General features: G+C 36.5%; 1 protein-coding gene across 1 annotated transcript in view; it reads right to left on the reverse strand.

Annotated features, from left to right (window-relative positions):
* IL1RAPL1 (interleukin 1 receptor accessory protein like 1) overlaps positions 1–8,002 on the reverse strand; it is a 584,229-nt gene that overhangs the window by 84,956 nt on the left and 491,271 nt on the right. The window lies entirely within an intron of this gene.

Below are 8,002 nucleotides of genomic sequence, written 5' to 3' on the forward strand. Positions count from 1 at the left end.
AAATAAACTATCAATATTCTGTGGAAATTGTCTGACAGCAAGAAGAGGCTCATATTCTCATTGTTTTGGCTGATACTACTTCACGGGGCAATAGCGTGGGACACACTGCAAGAGGATGTTTGTATGCCAGAAGGAAAAAAAAGTCAGTGTAAAAGTGACAGAGCAAAAGGTCACCAAGTATTGACAGTTACAAAATGGCTTTTGAATCTCAAATAACAGCATGAAGGAGAAAAAACAGGCTGTTTTGGACCCTGCTCTCAGATTCCATCAGTAGCTGAGAAACAGGGAAGGCCAGTAGAACTCAAAAAACGAACAGTGATTTTCTTGGCACCCATGAAGTTGACTGAAATGATATCGGTGTAAAGGTGTTTCCTTGTTTATTTTGTTTATGGTTTGGAGATGATGTTCAGAAATAATTCATCTTAATGTTAGGAATTTGCAATTTAAGATTTACTGTGCAATTTAGACAGTGATACATTGGTTTCTTATGGCCTCAACATGTTAAACCTTGGAAACATTTTTTCAAACTTTTTTTTTTCTTCAAGAATTCTTAATTTTTTTCTCTCCATTTACTTTTAGTTTCTGTTTCAGACAGCCTCTATTCTCTGTACTAAGAGAGAAAGGAAAGGACAGTTATAAGATCCCTTAAAGAGAAAACCTTCAATCAACTACCAAAAAGGCAACTGTCACTTCAGAGATACTGATCTGCAGTCACATTAGCTCTCAGTTATGAATCATGAAGTATTAATTTCCATCTTTATATAAATGAAGTTTGCATGTATCATAGTTTTGTTTTATATTTTTACATAAAACTCAAAGTTCAATAAATCATAGAATCATATAGTAGATATAGTAAATATCTCTATTGCTATAGTTGGTCAGAAACAGCATTTTACTCTCAGCTCAATTATTTGCTAATTATTTAAGAAGAGAGAGAAGAAATCTGTACCTATCCTATCAAAAAGACAGTAGCACTTAAAACAAGATAAGAGGAACTGGCAGTCCATGAAGGAAACTGCTTCATGGTGAAGTGACTGCCAATGTTTTCAAGGACAAGAAGAATGTTGAAATTAAATAAAAACACAAGTGATGGTATAAATATGCAAGTTAGCATTATCTTATCCAAAAAATATTTTTTAGTGAACGCAAATTGAAGATGTGTGGTTGGCAGGAAGTTCTTGATCATGCAGGGCTAATCTTAGCCTTGAAGAGATTTGATCCTGAAATTACTGATATACTTTCTTTTCTAACCCTTCTTTGTAATGTTGTTGTTGTTGGTGGTGGTAGTGGTAGTGTTTTGTGTTTGTTTTTTTTTAATACTTTTTAACTGATTTGTTTTCCTAATGTCATGTCTTTTAATTAGTGCGGTTTCAAGATATATGGGTGACATATACCTATGCAATGTAGTGATAGCAATATATCCCAGGCTTTTTCTTTTTTTTTTCTTTTTTTTGGTAAACAGCACAGCTGTTTACTTCAGAGAATTTACAGAATACCTTTGCAAATGTGAGTTTGAGAGACAGTAGCATGATATCTGAATGGATCAAACATGAACTGACAAGTAAGTTTTTCAGCTAGGTAATTTCTCTGTTCTGAAGTAATTGCAGGGTACAATTAGCTTTTGATAGTTCTAATAACGTTTATAATACAAATGTACAAAATTTAACTAAGAAATTCCATGCAGACATGAGGAAAAACTTCTTTTTGAGAAAGAACTTCTTGTTATTGAGCAGGACACTTTCCTGCTCAATCTCCTATAGGGAACTGCTTTTAGTAGGAGGATTGAACTCAACGATCTCCAGACATCCCTTCCAGCCCCTATGATTCTGTGAACCTGTTATCCTGGTCCTATGACTCTAATTAAGTTTTTTAGATGCTTAAAAATTGTTGAAGAGTCTCTAGCTAAGTCAGAGGAAAGAGAAGCCATACCTCTCAATTTATGCAGTTTCTTCTGTGTCTCCATTCATTGCTGAAATAAATAATAGCTACTCTTCAGTCATATAAATATTGAATTCACAAATGTTTTGTGATGTTTTCCTATGGACTTCAGTATTGTTAAGATGTTGTTAAACCTATAGTTCTGGCCATTAAAAAAAAAATAATAATTAAAAAAAAGGGAAAGACAAAAGTTACATTTCTACTGAGACATGCCAGCTAATCCACAGTATAAATCATCCTTCCATGGATAGCTGTGAATTAACTATGCCTCCTTGTTAGCTCCACAGTTACCTCGCTTTCTTTTATAATTAATATGATTTAAATCTGGGAAAAGAACAGTTTGGCATTGAGAAAATCTAAATTAAGCTGCATTGCTGATCTGTTTATGACTGTCTAATGCATAGAATGAGAGTGGGTTTATAACAGTCACTCAGAAAATGACTAAGAATTAAGCCTCTTCACCTAGGAAACACTGGAAACACTTTATATAGCGTGTCTATAGATGGTTTTAGGCTTCTGATGTTTGATATATAGTCAAGTACTGAATGTATGTGGGATGAGGCAGCAGATTTATTATGGTAAAAATTGATGTTTAAGAATAGTGGATAGTTGAATGCCTAAATATTTGGATATCTAACTTTATTCAGTTTCTCTACAGTGCATCTTGTCAGAACTTTCTGGAAAACAGCACTACCTTTCCATGAATTTACTTTAGCAGCAATTCCTCAGTGTAAGCACACAACACACAAGTAGCTGCTTTTGAACACCCAGGCCATAATCTCTATGAACTCTGAAGCATTAGAGTGATTGGGGATGAAAGCTTTAAAATTACTAAATTAATTCTATGAAACTAAACTTCCTCTTTCTTTCTTTCTTTTTTTTTTTTTATTCTGTACTCCCAACCCCTCCTAACAGGGAGACACTAGAAAAAATAATAGGTCATTTTGAATCCTAAGGAAGGAAAGAAAAAAAAAAAAAAAAGAAAGAAAAAAAAGAAACACATTCAAAATTCAGGGTCTTAAGAGGAAAAAAAAAAGCCTCAATAATTTAAATGTCATCTCATTACTTTGTATTATGTTAAGTCTCAGTAAAATTACCACTAGAACGTAATACCACAGAATAACAAAATAATCTGAGGACAGAAATTTGGTTTAAGTCCTAGAACAAAGACCACTGTGTAAGAATCAGTGGCTCAGACAACAGAAATAATAATTACTATCAGCAGCAGGTTTCCCAGCAGCATCAGGTTTTAAAGCAGACAAATTTGGAAAAGAGACAGTAGTAAATGGCCTGCAAAAATGCTAGTGACAGGATGTCTTCCAGGCTGGTGTCCAAATGTTCGATGATGCCACATAAAAATCAGCCTTATGTATCAACTTCTATTTCAGAGATCTCCAACTTTTAAATTGTAATTCAAATTCTGTATATAAATAAATTTTACCCAGTCTCATGTACCAGCACTGAGCCCACAATTTCTTGAGCATTTGTCATTGCTTGCCCTTTGTTGCTATATCTAATAAAGATGTGGGAAACATTCCACTTTCTATCCCCACAGCTGAGATCTGAGCCAAGTCCTGCAATGGAGAGCAGTTATCATCACCTCTTGATCCAATGTTTCAGTCTTTTAAAGCATCATTAAAAAGCAGTCTCAAACCATGTTTTATATGGAAAATACTGCTGTGAATCAGATCCATTCCAACCTTATGTTTTTTGAGAAATGGTCAATAGGAAATACTGGAACCAGAACTACATTATTGCCTGGGAAGATCATGGAGTGAATCCGTCTGGAAGAGATTATTAAGGAACACGGAAGATGAGATGGTGAGCTGAGTCAACCCACATGGTTTCATCAAGAGCAGATCATATCTGATCAATCTGATGACCCTTTAAGATGGAATGATGACATCAGTGGACAAAGGAAGAGCAAATGTTGTCATCTGCTTGGACTTGTGCAAGGCCTTCGATATGATTGCACACTACACACTTATCTCTAAATTGGAAAGATATGGATTTGAAGGCTGGACCATTATTAGATAGATAAAGAATTTGTTGGATGGTCACAGCCGAAGGGTTGTTGTCAATGACTTGATGTCTCAGCAGAGGCTGGTCACCAGTACTGTCCCCTGGGTGTCCATCTTGGGACCAGTGGTTATTAGCTTCTTGATCAATGACACAGACAGTAATATCGAATATACCCTCAGCAAGTTTGCTGCTGACACCAAGTTGACACAACAGGAAGGATGGACACCATCCTGAGGGACCGAGACATGCCTGAGAAGTAGGCACATGAGAATCTAATGAGATTTAACAAGATCAACCACAGTGTTGCACTTGGATTGAGGCAATCCCTCGATCCCAGATAGAAGTACAGACTGAGAGAAAAACTCATTGAGAGCAGTTCCATGGAAAAAAACTTGAGAGTCCTGATAGATGAAAAGCTGGACGTGAGCCAGCAGTGTGCTCTTGCAGTCCAGAGTATCAACAGTATCCCGGGCTGCATCAAAAGAGGAGTATGGAAAGGGAGGGGATTGTCCCCCTCTACTACACTTTTGTGAGGCCTCATCTAGAGTAAGTGTCTGAGCCAGGGGCTCCAGTACAGAAAGGATGCAGAGCTGTTGTAGTAGGTCCAGAAGGGCCACAAGGATTATCAAAGGGCTGGAGGACTTCTCCTATGAAGATAGGTTGAGGGAGTTGCAATTGTTTAGATTGGATGGAGCCCTGGGCAGCCTGAGCTGGTGGGGACAGCCCTGCCCACAGTGGGAGAATGGAACTGGGTGATCCTTAAGGTCCTTTCCAGCCAAGGCCATTCTATGATTCTATGACTATACGTAGTATCAAGCTTAGTGCAATGTCTATTCAGACAGTAGTATAAATTCAGACATTAAATGTGTGCTATGATTTGTTCCATCCCAGTACCTAAATATCAGATATGATTGCTTCTTTTATTTTTTTATTTTTTTGAGAAAAAGAAGCTTAGAAGCAATCATAAAAACAGATTTCTCTTGTCTTTAAGAATAAAGACACTATAAAATATTTAGAAGTGAAATGAAATCACAATCAGTTAATTTCCAAAACAATTCTTTAGTTCTTTCGTTAATACGTAGTTTGATTTAGCAGGCTGGTTAACTGTCTTTAAAAATCCCCCAGGTACAGGATCCAAAAAGTCTCCTCAGATGTTTACTTGAAAGTCTCCATGTGGGGAAGGAAGGAGGACAGACTCCTGTGTTTTTAAGTCATAATGCTTATGACTACTTTGTGAAAAATATACTCAAGTGGAGTAGGGAATATGGATTTCAATTCCTATAATAGCAAAGGAATAACTAGGATGGGATCTTATCATGGAATCATAGAATGGTTTAAGTTGAAAAGGACCTTTCAGATCATCTAGTTCCAATCTCCTGCTATAGGCAGGGACATCTCCCTATAGACCAGATTGCTCAAAGCCCTGTTGAGCCTGGTCTTGAATGCTTCCAGGGAGGGGTACTCATAACCCTCACAACCCCTCTGGGCAACCTGTTCCAGTGTGTCACCCCCCTCACAGTAAAGAATTTCTTCCTAATATCTAGTCTAAATCTACCCTCTTCCAGCTTAAAACCATTTCCCCTCATACTGTTGCTACACGCCCTTATAAAAGTTTCCTCCCCAGCTTTCTGGTAGGCCCTGTTCAGGTACAGAAAGGCTGGTATAAGGTCCCCCCCATAATCTTAATTTTTAACTATTGCAAAATGCATGTTTGCATTTTGAAGCTAGCTATTAGTGGGATTACATAAAAAGCTGTAAGATGTTCAGATTCACCTGGTAAGACACCAGTAATAATAACTCCAAAAGATCAGTAGGTCAAAAGAAAATATCTATGTTATAGATTTCTCTACTTGTTCAGGTGATTTCCTCACCTCCTTTGAAAGACTTGAATTCACTGTATAACAATGACAGTTTGGGGCAGATGAGGAAACAAGGATGTGACTACTAACTAAAACAATTGCTGAAGTATTCCTGGATAAGATATTAATGAACTGACACCTCTAAGACTGCAGTTATTTTTGTATAAAAAGCCCTGTACATCTCAGTGCCTTAATTCTTGAACCTGACTCTTTTGCAGGAGGCAGAACTTTTGTTCATTTGTTTATTAAACCATGTTTTCAGTCTTGGTAGAAGAAATAAACACTACTAGGGAGAATAACACCTGGTAATGTGTTAACGCAGCTGAAATGTTCAGAATTAATGATTTGGTGCTTTCTCCATCCCAAGTTATATTCTGAGACTGCTTTGCAAACATGTTTTTGCACTGCTACATCTACTTCTAAAAACCATGTTGCTTAGTTTTAATAGCTGACTGGAAGATCTATAAAAATCATTCAGCAACTGGTGAATTGCCTGTTATTGGGCAAAAAAAATTCCATTTTTATTGTTTTAATTTTAATATATAATAAAAATTAGAAAATCATTTTTCCCACAGAGATAAGTATACTCTAAAATTGTCACTGCTAGAGTTTGCTGTAGATTGTAAAGAAGGCAGAGATGCCTCATTTGGTTTTAAAATAGATACACTGAATATAGCACATGTAGGGAAGAATTAACTAACTGAAGCAAAATGTTTTTCTCAACTGCTTCTCTCCCCTGGAAATCCCACTATCATACTTAAAAAAACTAAGTTAATGAGAAAGTCTTTTAGCTGGAAAAGCGCTACCTCTAATCATTTCCATCTCCATTTAATATTCAATTTTATAAAACAGAGCAGCTTTCCTTATCCTAAATTTGTTTTGTTGCAGATTCTTAAAATGCACTGAGACCTACACTGGCATCTGACTGACAGTAAATCAGCTCTTGAAGCACCCAGGAGACAGCAGCCCAGTGAAAAAAATTAGAGGTAAGACATGGAGAATATGCAGAGATGTGACAACAAGCAATATGTATGCCTGCAAAACATGGAATGCCAGTAACAGACAATGCAAAGATCATGTGGGTATGCACAATAGCAGGATCTAACAGTTACGGGAAGTGAGAAACACTGCCAACTTCAATAGCAGTCCTATTTAGCCAAGAAAAGTTTCAGCCAGAGTCACACAGTACTCCAGTACTGCAGAAGTAATGGCTTTACCCTTTTACTTATGGCACAGTGTGGTACTAGGGACAGGTAAAAACAACAGGAATTTCTGAGTATGATATTTTTATATATCATTTAAAAATGGAGTCTCCAGTTAGAAAAACCTAGGTTTCCCCTGTTATCACAAGAAAAAAATATCTGTTTCGCTCCTTCAGGGGAACTTACCTTTTCCTAGGTGCACATAATCTACCTTTGGGTTATATCCCCCTACTGCCCAAACATATAAATCAATTTTAGATGTTTAACTTTAAGATAGTCAAATTCACAAAACTGAATTTTGTCAAATCTGGTGAGCAGGGAAGTAGAAGAAAGTACAGAGGAGAGAAGGATTTTTCTCATTAATTTTTGTATACTTCTTCTCTAGTTCCCCATGCTCAACTAAGAAAGATTAATATTCATTTCTGCTAGTAGCACATACAGCACATGAAATAAAAAGTCTTCTTTGAGAAAATTAATAAATTTTAAAAAAACCAAACAACTCCAAACCCTCCAAACATATTGAGAAACATTAATATTCCAAAGTGATGATGAAATGGAGAATTTCTGCATGCCTAAAGAGTGTGGAAGTAGATCTACTTACTGAAAGTAAAAGCTACCAAAATCTGTTTCTGTTCTGCATACTTAGTTCCATGAAGCACAAAAAGGAGAAGGAAATTTCAAAGAGGTAGGTAAGATTTGCCAAGGGAATCCAAGGTATTCTGCACCACCATGCTTTCCTGTTGCTCACTCCCAGTCAGATAACATGCCAGATATTGGCTGCTGTATCAGTATATGAAAAAAAAAATTACATGCAAAGGAGATCAACCTGACTATATGACAGGTAAGAAATTGTATGTAAATTGCTTCTAGAGTAAGTGAAGAGCAGACGTCTTGGCATTCATCAACATGAAGGCATGAAGGATATACTGAAGGATATAGCTTTCCTTGCTTGATAGCTTATTCCTTTTTTTTTCCTTCTTT

The sequence above is a fragment of the Centrocercus urophasianus genome, unplaced genomic scaffold, assembly GCF_019232065.1.
Source record: "Centrocercus urophasianus isolate 14NV4802_14NV808 unplaced genomic scaffold, USGS_Curo_1.0 seq_12, whole genome shotgun sequence".
NCBI lineage: Eukaryota > Metazoa > Chordata > Aves > Galliformes > Phasianidae > Centrocercus > Centrocercus urophasianus.